The 14677-nt window shown below is 25.2% G+C and overlaps 1 long non-coding RNA gene across 1 annotated transcript in view; it reads right to left on the bottom strand.

The window, feature by feature from the left end:
• Positions 1-218: 218 nt before the first annotated feature.
• Positions 219-14677, bottom strand: part of LOC126899193 (uncharacterized) — a 30485-nt gene continuing 16026 nt past the window's right edge. Inside the window, exons 2-3 of the long non-coding RNA XR_007702516.1 lie at positions 461-532; positions 219-390 (exon numbers count right to left, since the gene is read on the bottom strand). This is a non-coding gene — a long non-coding RNA (uncharacterized LOC126899193). The remainder of the gene's footprint in view (positions 391-460; positions 533-14677) is intronic.

Here is a 14677-nt window from a genome sequence, read left to right as displayed (position 1 = left end):
ACCATTTTTGTTATCACATTCTATAAAACATCGTGTTTCAATGAGAATTCGAGTAAAAAATCAAACAAAATTCATATAATATTACTAATATTTAATTACTAAAAATTAGTAAACAATTATGAGCCATCGGGACTTTACAATAGCAGATATTCCATATTTTTCTGGGAGGGAGGTCCTGAAGAATAAAATTTATTTAGAATTCGTATCAGAGTCTTACTTTACATACATGGTCGTCTTGAGAAAGTGGCGTGTGGTAAGGTGGTGTTCATCCCTTTACTTGGCAAACGGCCAAATATGGTTTCATGAATATATACTTTAAATTTAAGTATGTCTAATTCTTCCAAATTCTTCTTTTATTTTACAATTATAGTTGTTTAGGTGTAAGGACTCCTTACAATGTAAAAAAAAAATTGTTAATTGTTTCTCTAATTTTTATTTCAAAAATTCATATAACACTTACCATACAGATTACTTTTTTTCCTAGCTGGTGATATTTTAATTGTATTAGATTCAATATTTGCAGCTTCTAAGTCTAAGATATAGATATGATAAAAAAGGAGAAAATATTTATAGCATATAATATTAGTAATTTATACTTTATTATATACTATAATGAATAAATACTTAAAATTTACAATTAGAATATACAATATAAAAAAACCCAGCACAGGAGTGTCGCAACACAATAGTGACGTGGCATAGTTAGGTCAAGTATAAAAAACTCTTCGATGCAAATCTATAGGTAATGTTTAATTTTAAAAAATTGGTGGATTATTACAAGAGCTACATGATCTGCTATTTCTTTATATATATCCTGATTAAAATAAAGCATATCAAATGAAAGATGTATATAAATACTACTTCTCATGAAAAAATTGTATTAATCCATACATATTTCAAAAATTTGTAGCATAATAAAGTTAAAAATGTAAAATACAAAATCGAGAATTTCCACAGAAAAATAGCATTCGGTAGCCATTTTTACCATGAAGACAAAATAAAGTCCAAAATTTTTTTTTTCCATAATAAAGTACATTACATTATCTTTAATTTAAGATATATATAAAAGTGTCACACTTTCCGAAACACTTTCAAAAGTTAATTTTTTGTGAAAAAGTTGTCATTATGAATCCCCCTCGTGGACAAGTAAAGGGTCAGATTTATAAAATAATATACCAAATGATAGGTATCATCAAGCATTTATAAAAAAAAAAAAATATATTGATTTGGTTATTTTTAAAAAAGTTATGGCAGTTTTAAGTAAAAAAAATTGAAAAAATGTCAAAAATTAGCGATTTTTTAATTTGTAATTTTTTGTTGATTTCACCAATTTACGGGGAATGAGGGAAATTTTTAAAATTTTTGAGAGTAATGTCTTCAACTAAATACGATTTGTGATCTTTATCGTGATCGTATCGTTGAAAAAAATCGGTTCGGTGAGAGCTGAGAAAAAGTGGTAACTTTAAACTAGTTCAAATTTCAAAGTTATTTTCCTCCACTTAAAAAAGCAAAAAAATATAAATAAGTTTAACTTTCTATGCTATATCAATTTGATTTATATAATATTTATGAAAATCAGTGTACTCTCCTTGTCAGGTATTTTAAAATAAAATAAAAAACAAAACCCAGAATTTTAACACAAAAATAGTATATTATTAAATACGGTAGTCATTTTTAAATTTGTAATTTTTTTGGATGTTTCCCCCATTTACGGGGAATGAGGGAATTTTTTTCAATTTTTGAGGGTAATGTCTTCGACTAGATACGATTTGTGATCTTTTGACGTATCATTGAAAGAAATCGGTTCGGTGAGAGCTGAGAAAAAGTGGTAACAGACACAAAAAAATAAAAATAAAAAAAAAAACACATCTTAGTAAAACCAATACCTTCTCAGCTTCGCATCGAAGCTAAAATATACTGATTTGGTCATTTTTGATAAAGTTATAACAGTTAACAAAGTTATAAGTTTTTTACACTGGACTATAAGGAACTTCCATCAGAAACAAAAATATACTATTCTAATCAACTTTTCGCGATGTTTTCAAATGTGCAATTAGACTTTTTCTATCACTTCTAAGTTTTAATATTATTAAAAAATAGAATTTACATATAAAAAAATCTAAAAATAATGAATCACAAAAAAAATTGTTTTAAATTAATGCTGGTTTTGATTATTAATATGTTAAAAATAAGGAAAATGACATATTTAACCTATTTTTTTAATCGTTTAAAGTTGATTATCGTAAATGTTTATAATAAAAAAATAATAATTTATTTTACCATAATTTTTAGCTCAATTGGCAAGTTTGACATTGACACCATTAAATAGAAAATTTTATGACAATTAAAAAAATTGTATCGTTAAGATTAATATGCAGTCAGAAAGCTTTACAATTACTATTTATAGTATATTTATCAGAGTAACAAATATTTTTTTGCATTTTTATGGTAATAGATAACTTAAATAGAAGTAATAGTAATAATTTCCTAGTAACTTTTGTTCTTTGAAAAGATTCTACAATTGAAATATTGAAAACTTAATTCATTTTAATGATTTACTTTAACTAAATGAACCAATCAAAACAAAGTTGTTAAAAAGATTTACTCAATTGAGTGTATTATAAAATTTGATTATATTTGTAAAAATCAATTGTTAATTCAGGAGAAAAAACAATCATTTTTTTTAGAAATGATTTATATAGCAACATGTTACAAAAAAANTCAGGAGAAAAAACAATCATTTTTTTTAGAAATGATTTATATAGCAACACGTTAGAAAAAAATTTGAATATTATAGTCTAATAGTAGCACACACAAACAGAGTAATAAAATTATTAAATTACAAAGTAAAATGATTTAATTTTGTAGTTGAAACCTATCATATCAAACTTCATTCGTTAATAAATATTTTGAAAACATTAGAAATTAATGATTTTAATTGTCTTTATGGAGACGATGTAATAACTAACTGTTTAATTGATAAATTAGAATTTTTTTTTCAATTTTTGAGAGTAATATCTTCAACTAGATACGAATTGTAGTCATTTGACGTATCGTTGAAAAAAGTAGGTCAAGTTAGAGCAGAGAAAATAAATGATAGTCACAAAAAAATACCTTCTCAGGCAACCGTACATCACTACCAGTAAAATATAGTAAAATAATTTTAATACGAATAAGAAATTTCTTCTTGCAAGGGGCGACTAAAGTGATGGGATCCTTGATCTTTATTGAAGTTATTGAATCTAAATGTGATAAAAATCAAACGAGTTAAAATTTATACTAACTTAAAAAGAATTAAGAAAAAATGCAAAAAATTCATTGCCATATGCGGGTTGGAACCTCGTACCCCAAGCGTGTAAAACATAAATTTTACCAACTCGGCAACCGTACGTTGCTTCCGGCGGTTGAAAAATTGGCTATTTAAGCTAGTTCAAATTTCAAAGTTATTTTTCTCGACTTAAAAGAAACAAACATATTTAAATAAGTTTAACTATCTATACTATATCAATTTTAATTTATATAATATTTATGAAAATCTGTACTCCCCTTGTCAGGTATTTTAAAATAAAATAAAATACAAAACCCAGAATTTTAACACAAAAATAGCATATTTTTGCATACGGTAGTCATTTTTACCATGAAGACAAATCCAGAGGTCAAATTTTTTTTTTTCACATTAAAGTATATTACATAAGCTTTAATTTAAGATATATTTAAAAGTGTCAGTATTTCCGGAATACTTTCAAAAATTAAATTGAAAATATCGTAGTAACAATACGCATGTTTAAAGTTTTGACCCCCCTTGTTAAAGGGGTATGATCCGATTTACAAAAAAAGCGTGCCAGATGAAAGGGGTATAAAAATATTTATTATAAAAAAATAATAATATTGATCCATACATTTTTCCAAAAGTTATACAAAATATAAAATCGAGAATTTTTTCACGGAAATCGTACATTTTTCTTTAACTTTGATGTCCGTTTTCACCACGAAGACAAGTCCAGAGGTCAAATTTTTTTTTTTTAAATAAAGTGTATTACATAAGCTTTAATTTAATATATATATATAAAAGTGTCAGTCTTTCCATTTTCAAAAGATAAGTTGAAAAAGTTCTACTTTCTATACGCATTTTAAAAGGTTTGCACCCCCCCTGTATAAAGGGAAATGGTCCGATTTTAAAAAAAAGTATGTCGAATGAAAGAAGTATATATAAAGTATTTATCATTAAAGAATAAAGTTGATTCATGCATTTTTTAAAAAGTTATAGCAACATAATGTTAAAAAATGTAAAATATAATATCAAGAATTTTTTCACAAAAATAGCATATTTTTGCATACGGTAGTCATTTTCACCATGAAGACAAGTCCAGAGGTCAAATTTTTTTTTTNAAACATATTTAAATAAGTTTAACTATCTATACTATATCAATTTTAATTTATATAATATTTATGAAAATCTGTACTCCCCTTGTCAGGTATTTTAAAATAAAATAAAATACAAAACCCAGAATTTTAACACAAAAATAGCATATTTTTGCATACGGTAGTCATTTTTACCATGAAGACAAATCCAGAGGTCAAATTTTTTTTTTTCACATTAAAGTATATTACATAAGCTTTAATTTAAGATATATTTAAAAGTGTCAGTATTTCCGGAATACTTTCAAAAATTAAATTGAAAATATCGTAGTAACAATACGCATGTTTAAAGTTTTGACCCCCCTTGTTAAAGGGGTATGATCCGATTTACAAAAAAAGCGTGCCAGATGAAAGGGGTATATCAATATTTATTATAAAAAAATAATAATATAGATCCATACATTTTTCCAAAAGTTATATAAAATATAAATTAAATAATATAACATATAAAATCGAGAATTTTTTCACGGAAATCGTACATTTTTCTTTAACTTTGATGTCCGTTTTCACCACGAAGACAAGTCCAGAGGTCAAATTTTTTTTTTTCAAATAAAAGTATATTATATAAGCTTTAATTTAAGATGTATTTAAGTGTCAGTCTTGCCGGAACATTTTCAAATGTTAAGTTGAAAAAATTAAATTTTGGAAAAAAATTACCATTTTGTAACCCTTCCTGTGGGCTGTTAAAGGGTCAAATGTTCACAAAAATATATAAAATGATAGGTAAATATCTAAGGTATCTATAAAAAAAAATTATATTGATTCGGTCATTTTTAAAAAAGTTATGGCAATTTTAAGTAAAAAAAAAATGAAAAAATATCGAAAATTAGCGATTTTTAAATTTGTAATTTTTTTGGAGATTTCCCCCATTTACGGGGAATGAGGGAATTTTTTTCAATTTTTGAGGGTAATGTCTTCGACTAGATACGATTTATGATCTTTTAACGTATCGTTGAACGAAATCGGTTCGGTGAGAGCTGAGAAAAAGTGGTAACAGAAAAAACAGAAAAGAACAAAAAAAAAGAAAAAACATAATAAAATTAATATTTTCTCAGCTTCCCATTGAAGGTAAAACAAAAAAAATTTTATTGAATGACCCTAATTTTGTCGAATTATGTTGTTAAGATTATTAACAAAGGGTCCGTTTTTATTTTTCTGATAAATTTTAAGTTTTTTTGTCCCTAAACTTAGATATTATTAAATACAACATTCTTAAAAATAAAAATGTTACCAGCTCAAAATAAAATTTTATGGACAGGAAAGAATAATAATGTAATATTATTGATCTACCAAAAGCAAGGCCAACTTTTTGTTACTATTATAAAAATGGTTTTATGTACATAGAACAATTATTTTAGCTTTGATGCGAAGCTGAGAAGGTATTGGTTTTACTATGAAATATATTTATTCATATATTACACTTATAAATCATAAAACTTGTAATCAGGATATAAATAAGGAAATAGCAGATCATGTAGCTATTGTAATAATCCGCCAATTTTTTAAAATTAAACACTATCTAAAAATTTGCATCGAAGCGTTTTTTTCTGATAGTGATTTTAATCAATATCATAAAAAACGCTTCGATACAAATCTGTAGATAGTGTTTAATTAAAAAAAAAAAATTTGTCAAAAAAGTAGGTCAAATGAGAGCTGAGAAAATAAATGATAGCTACAAAAAAAAACCACATAGTAAAATAATATTAAGTTGAAAAAGTTCTATTTTTTATACAATGTTTCCAGTTTTGAACGCTCCCTATATATGGGGAAATTGTCCAGTTTTAATAAAAAGTATGTCAAATGAAAGATGTACTTATAATGTATTTAGAAAACAAAAATTTGTGCTGATAATTACATTTTTCGAAAAGTTATAACGTTTTTAAGTTGAAAATTTAAAATCGAAAATCGAAAATTTTAACACAAAAATAGCATTTTTTTAACTATGGCAGTCGTTTCTATACAGAAGATAATGTGTCGGGACAAATTTTTTTTTTTTCATTTTGTAGTACATAAAATAAGCTTTAATTTGATATATGTTTAAAGGACGCAGTATTTCCGGAACATTTTCAAAAGTTCAGTTGAAAAAGTTCTATTTTTTATACAATGTTTCAAAGTTTGAACCCCCCCTATATAAGGGGAAATTGTCTAATTTTAATAAAAAGTATGTCAAATGGAAGATGTACTTATAATGTATTTAGAAAAAAAAAAATTGTGCTGATACATGCATTTTTCGAAAAGTTATAGCATTTTTAAGTTGAAAATTAAAAATTGAAAATCGAAAATTTTAACACAAAAATAGTGTTTTTTTAACTACGGCAACCGTTTACATGCAGAAGATAAAGTGTCGGGACAAATTTTTTTTTTTCATTTTATAGTACATAAAATAAGCTTTAATTTGATATATGTTTAAAGGACGCAGTATTTCCGGAACATTTTCAAAAATTAAGTTGAAAAAGTTAGTTTTTGTAAAAAAGTTGCAATTTTAAATCCCCCCCCATGAGCAGGCTAAGTGTTAAATTTTCAAAAAAATTATATCAAATGAAAGGGTAATATCTAAGGTTTTAGTATAAAAAAAATTTATGTTGATTTGTTTATTTTTGAAAATGTTATGGAAGTTTTAAGAAAAAAAGTGAAAAAAATGACAAAATTTACCGATTTTTAAATTTGTAATTTTTTTGAATATTTCCCCCATTTGCGGGGAACGAGGGATAATTTATTCAATTTTTAAGGTAATGTCTTCAACTAGATACGATTTGTGATCTTTTGACGTATTGTTGAAAGAAATCGGTCCAGTGAGAGCTGAGAAAAAGTGGCAACAGACATAAAAAAAAAACACATCGTGGTAAAATTAATACCTTCTCAGATTCGCATCGAAGCTAAAATGATGATAATACAATAAATAAATGTGATAAACCAAAATTATAAAATTTAAATTCATACATTTTACAAAAAGTTATAGCAATGTAAATTTAAAATAAAATTATTTCGGATTTAAGTATAAAAAAAAAAAATTTGTTTTGATCCATGTAAAGATGTAAATATAAAATATAATATCGACAATTTATACAAAGAAGTAGCATATTTTTTAATATTGTAGCCATTTTTATCATGAAGACAATATAAAGTTAGACATTTTTTTTTCATATTAAAGTATATTACATAAGCTTTAATTTAAGAGATATATATATATATAAGTGTCAGTATTTCCGGAACGTTTTGAAAAGTTAATTTTTTGTCAAAAAGTTATCATATAGAATCCTTACTGTGGGCAGGTAAAGGGACTGATTTCCAAAAATATTACATCATAGATAAATTCTAATGTATTTATAAAAAAGAAATTTGTTTCTTTTCATCTATTTTTTAAAAAGTTATGACAGTTTTAAATAAAAAAGAATATTATAAATTACCGATTTTTAAATTTGTAATTTTTTTTGGAGATTTCCCCCATTTACAGGAAACTAGGGAAATTTTTTTAAATTTTTGTGTCAGTAACTAGATACGATTTGTGATCGTTTGACGTATTATTCATCAAAATAGGCCCAGTAAGTCTTGTGAATGAGTAGTAACAGACAACAAAATAAATAAACACATAAATTAATTATTTATCATTAAAATTAATATCTTCTCAGCTTCGCATTAAAGCTAATAATACTCATTATTATGTATATTTACGGTTTCCTTGAACAGTGGACAAAAAAAAAAATCGTAGTAAAATTTATACCTTTTAAAAGCTTCGCATAGAAGCTAAAAAAAATATTTCAATTATTTTTATTCTGTAAGTAATTGAGTGAGTTATGATAAAAATATTATTCTGAATATACCAAGAACCACTTAATTATTTAAAAAATGATTATAACAGTAATCAAATAATACAGATAACAAGTATCTAATAATATCTGTTTTAGTAATTGCTTCACTTGTGACTTAGTTACATAATAATTTTTATATCAAACTTGTATTTTGTATTTTAATAAAGAAAATTTTTTTTTATTTAAGTTTAACATAAATCTAATTTCATGTTAATTATAATGGAAAAATATTTTAAATTATTACATTAATTTTCGTACATCACGTTTATAGTTTTAAGAAAATTTTTATATATTAGACAGATATCAAATGACAATACTGTCGCAATAATGCGTCCTTAGAAATTACTGACGTTTGTCGAACATTTTTGCTTGAGTGCATAGAAAAATATTTTAATATGTTTAATTCCATTTATTAATATTTTATGTATAAGCATTGATTAAGGAGGATTTAATACTCCTTCAAAATTTAGAAAATTAAAAATTGACAATTTTTACTCAAAAATGTAATATTTTTTTTTTTATTTCATGGTTATGGGCAGATTAATTTGCATTTATAAATTTTAAAGTAATTCCAAATATATCATCAGTTAGTACAAATTTTTATTAATTGACTTAAAAACATTGTGTTTTGTTGTATTTGAGGGTATAATTTGTGTATGATTAATGGGGTTTATTCCCCTAAAACGAGAAATATTTTTATGCTACCACATAGTATTATTATTATACTATATATTATAATATTTTTTAGCTTCGATGCGAAGCTGAGAAGGTCNAATCATAAATTCAATTAATGAAAATTCTACTAATTGTTTCACACCTCTATTACTAATTATTACTAATTACTTCACGCTTTTTTTTTAATGAATGGCTAAATCAATTCCTCTAGAACTTAAATTTCTTATTAGTTTTTGCTTCATTTCGCAACTAAATAGGTATTATGAATATGTTATATCTTTCATGGATTTGCTGAATTAATTAGGTTAGGCTGTCACTATTCCTAGTTCAGTTATTATGTTGCCGTGTATGTGGTACGTGGATACTTAAATACGATTTCATTGAACTAGGCTATGTAGATTTTCCCGTCATCTCTGGTACAAGTCATAACATTTATAAGGCGAGAATGTCAGTAAATATTTACTTTATATAAGGTTATCAAATTGATTAATTTTTAATATTATACTTCTTATTGATAAAGTTAGTTGTTGAGTTACCTTCAATATATAGTATTTATGTGAAAATTCATAATTAGATTCTGAAATATGTAAAATAAATTTTAATTTATGATTTGATTTATTTAACCTTATCTTAAATTTTTTATCTGTTTTCTGAAGTAAATTATATTGCACTCACATTTTAAATTATATATTCTTGGTTTATCATAAATTATTATTTATTACATATTTATTGTATAATTATCATTTGGTTTTGTTATTATTGTGATTTTTATTGTATAATTTTGTGTTTTAAATGCTAAATGATTTGTTATATATATATATAAGAAAATACTGAAAATAATCCTCCTTAAAATTCGCTAAATATTATTAAAATACTTAACTAATTGTTATTACTGTCCATTTTAAAACATTGAATTATTTTAACATTCATATAATTTTAATTAAATAATGTATTCTGCAGGGGTGACTTTACATATTTATGGTTAGAAATAAAATACAAAGTATAATAGATTTACCAATGATGAAGGAATGACAGGGAAATTCAAGTTAAATAAAATCCAAAATCCTTGGAAACGACTTGGTGGTTATTATTTGAGTAAAAATAATATATAACGAAGGTTTTAAAAGACACAAAAAGGGAACAATATTATTTGAAACGCATAATGTGGCATTGTTTCTTTTATTCGACATAGTAATAGTTAGGAGTAGTGTAGTAGTACTCATATTATTGCGAGGGTAGTGCTAAAAGAAAAGGGGTTTCAGCGGACATTCATTGTTTTTTTAGGATTCCATGTCGAGGACGCAATTTGTTAAATAATAATGTAACTTTTATACAGCGCGGTATATGACGTTTAAGAGTTAGGTTTGGGGGTGTAAGTTGTGCTCAGTGGCCCAGATTCAAACACGGAATTTGAATTAAATGTAACCCTTTCAACTTTTGTTTTGCCAAAGACCTTTTGTCACAATTGCTAAAGCCGCGCCTCCTTGTGTTTGAACTTATACGATTTCTGAACCCAAACAGAAAAAGGAAACATTTTAAAGCAAAAGCCATAATAGCTATTATTATTATTGTACATTATTCGGGTTTTTCGTTCACCCTTCAACAATGTACATTTTAATACTGATATAATCATAGCTTTGTATAGCTACCTTTTATAAAATATTTGCTATAGAATATTATAATGTATATTTTAGTAGACGCACGATGTATACCTAAAGTAATTAAAAATAATTGTTTTTTGTTTATTACTACAAAACAAATCAACTATTGAGTTATATCATTTCAATTCTTCCCTTTTGTCTTTGTCAAATTTAAAAAACAATTTATGTAACAATTTGTATTACTCTGGACAATTTATTTAAACAACCTATTATAATGGTTTTGTTGCCACTTATATTGACCATGAATAATGCACTTTACATTCATAACTTTAGAGAAGACCCAGCAGTGTCGGGCTGGTTCATATTTAAGTCCCGGTATATAATTTCCAGTGAGTCCTCAACAATATTTATAAATCTATCACAGAGAGGGAGTGTTTTCTGATAGTTCATAGAACGATGCTCAATCAGTCCTCCACGCTATAGATTATGGAAGGCGAACCCTAAGAATATGGACCCCATTATGGAAAATTATCCAAGGACTTGCTGGATTGAAGAATGAACGAGGCCGACCTCTAGTACCAGAGTAAACTGGCACTGTTAGAAAAATTACATATAAATGTTATAAAATTTATATGGTATTGAACAATTTTTTTGTAAGTTGAAGGCATTTTTTAAGACTGACATTTCCACTTATAACCAAAAATATTTAACACTATAACGTTTATAATACAATGTGATTGTTTAACATATATATTTTATTTTGAGAAGAAAATAGTATCCTATGTTTTATAATTTAAAAAATAATGTTCCTATCGCCCTCTTTCTCACTTTATATTTATGTTTAAATAGCTTAAAATTAAGAAAATGATTAACTAAGGAAATGAATATTCAATAACAACTAATGAGTTAGAATTTTAAAATGTATTAGCAATTTTTTTTAGGGTGGAAGGTATATATAGGAATAGATAACAGTTAATAAATACTTGTTTATTTCCATTAAAAAAACATAAATTGATACTATTTTTAAGAGAATAATGGAATAGAAACACATTTTTTTTTTTGAAAAATTATAGAATTATCGATACTATAACTTCCGAATAGAAAAAAAAATAAAATCTTCAAATATTAAATATATTATAATATAAGAATTTATCTACGGATAAGTTAACCAAAGTTTACAGGAACAAATAGCCAATAAAATTTTTTAAATTTTCTAGATGTAGTGATCTCTTCATTTGAATAACAAAATTACTTGACTCATATTAACAAACAGGGATAGATTATTATTTTATTATAATTAAAGTTAGATATTTTTTGCTGAGCATCTAAATTACTCATTTTTTCATTATTCCTGTATTTCTGATACATCTTTGGTTTCAATAAAATTACCCTACTTTTATTAGTTTTTAAAGATTCCGTAATATTAAAATTGTAGATCTATTATAGGATCCTTAGGAAGATTTTACTATGTATAAATACTAGATTATAAAATTTATACAGTATTTGTGAACAATGTAATAACAATAAATTGTTGGTCATATTTAAGTCAGTTGGGCAACCAGGGGAAGAATTCAAATAATTTCAATCTTTCAATAATATTTTTTCACCATCAAATAACAAGTGAAAAAAAATTAGTTTATGAACTATATTATTACAAATCTAAATTTCAAAAAACAGTTAAATAGAATAATGATTAATACTCATTCAAATATAACAAATAAATAATTTTTTTTTTAGTCTTTCTAAAATAGTGATTGTAAAATTATTAATATTGAATGTCACTACTTTTCACTTTTTTTTTGCTTACTTTTGTGGTATTTGTTGTCAAACAAGCCTTTTGTGGTATTTTTCTTCATTCAAAGTGCTACTATCCCATAAGCCACATATAACCTTTATCAACAATGGACGTTTTTGAATAAGGTTTTCGTTTTCCGACACCACAACCTCACCTTACACGATAAGCAATGGATAAATAAGTGGTGTCTACGAAAGACCCTATGACACACGTCATTTAACAAAATATAAAATGAGCGCCTGCAAGTGCCTATTACAGTATCCCTGTACGAAATTATAATAATAACAATACAATATTGTGATTTTAAGCACAATGCACACAGATAATGTAAAAAACACTTTTCGGAGGACTTCAATCCAAAAAAATGTGTACTTTAATATAAGATTATCTTTTCATCTACATAATCATTGATAGAATATTGCTTAAAGGGATTATCCCTATAAAGCGAAATATTATAGTGATTAACATAAAACGCTACAATGCATTTGTGTAAAAAGAGAACTTTGAGAAAAAATATTGAAATTTTTTACATAAGCGGCCAATTACACATAAGAGGAAAAACGCCAAGACGTTTTTCTTTATTAATCACAAAATTTATTTTAGAATTTTTGATTTGATTTAGGTTACAATTCGTCACCATTTAGGAACATTTTCAACAATTGAGTGTAAAACATTTTTTTAACAAATATTGCGTGTCCTTTTACTTTGGCGGAAATTTTACATAGTAGAATAATTACCAAGACAATATTTTTTCAAAACTGTAGTTCACTTAAAAAACTTTAATTTTATAAGTTAAAAATTATTCCGAATCATTCTCAAAAGTTGAAAAAAAATTTGATTGTGGATGGTCTCGTTCAAACCCTTTCTATACTTAAGTTTTGCGATAGATTCTCATTAAAATCATATTAAAAGAAAGATAATTGAAATCTATAAAGGTTTCTATTATTACTAATTTAAATTTCACATAAATTAATTTTTAATAGAGTTACCGTCAAATGACCAAATTTGAAGAGGTAGTTAACTTGGGACAGTTAAATATTTTACAGAATTCATCACTTGATTTTTGTGAACAAATATTTTGTGTTCCTTAATAGTATTTGTGAACAATTTACTAGTTCTGTAAAATGATAGAGCTAAAATGATAATAGATATTTAACTGTCCCGAATTTAACCATCGCATCAAGTTAGACCATTTGACAATATGTTAATTGTAAAGAGGAGAAAAATCTGAATTTATCTTTTTTAATGTTAGCTTAATTTTGAGCTATATTTTAGCTTCGATGCGAAGCTGAGTAGGTATTAATTTTACTATGATGTGTTTTTCTATTTTTTTATTAATTTTTTTATTTTTTTATTTTTTTTTTTTGTGTCTGTGAACGCTCAATCTCAGCTCTCGCTGGACCGATTTTGATGAACAATATGTCAAAAGATCACAAATCGTATCTAGTCGAAGACATTACCCTCAAAAATTGAAAAAAATTCCCTCGTTCCCCGTAAATGGGGGAAACCTCCAAAAAAATTACAAATTTAAAAATCGCTAATTTTCGAAATTTTTTCAATTTTTTTTACTTAAAATTGCCATAACTTTTTTAAAAATGATCGAATCAATATAATTTTTTTTTTTATAGATACCTTAAATATTTACCTATCATTTTATATATTTTTGTGAACATTTGACCCTTTAACAGCCCACAGGAAGGGTTTCAAAATGGTAGCTTTTTTACAAAAAATTAACTTTTTCAACTTAACTTTTGAAAATGTTCCGGAAAGACTGACAATTTTATATATACCTTAAATTAAAGCTAATGTAATATACTTTAATTTGAAAAAAAAAAATTTGACCTCTGGACTTGTCTTCATGGTGAAAATGACTACCGTATGCAAAAATATGCTATTTTTGTGAAAAAATTCTTGATATTATATTCTACATTTATTAACATTATGATGCTATAACTTTTTAAAAAATGCATGAATCAATTTTATTTTTTAACAATAAATACTTTATATAAACCTCGACGTCCCGACATACTTTTTTTTAAAATCGGACCATTTCCCTTTATACAGGGGGGGTGCAAACCTTTTAAAATGCGTATAGAAAGTAGAACTTTTTCAACTTAACTTTTGAAAATGTTCCGGAAAGACTGACACTTTTATATATATCTTAAATTAAAGCTTATGTAATATACTTTAATTTGAAAAAAAAAAATTTGACCTCTGGACTTGTCTTCGTGGTGAAAACGGACATCAAAGTTAAAGAAAAACGTACGATTTCCGTGAAAAAAATCTCGATTTTATATGTTATATTATTTAATTTATATTTTATATAACTTTTGGAAAAATGTATGGATCAATATTATTATTTTTTTATAATAAATATT

This window comes from Daktulosphaira vitifoliae, unplaced genomic scaffold, assembly GCF_025091365.1.
Source record: "Daktulosphaira vitifoliae isolate Bord-2020 unplaced genomic scaffold, ASM2509136v1 Scaffold_2, whole genome shotgun sequence".
In the NCBI taxonomy this organism is placed as follows: Eukaryota; Metazoa; Arthropoda; class Insecta; order Hemiptera; family Phylloxeridae; genus Daktulosphaira; species Daktulosphaira vitifoliae.
This window is presented reverse-complemented; position numbering and strand designations above follow the sequence as displayed.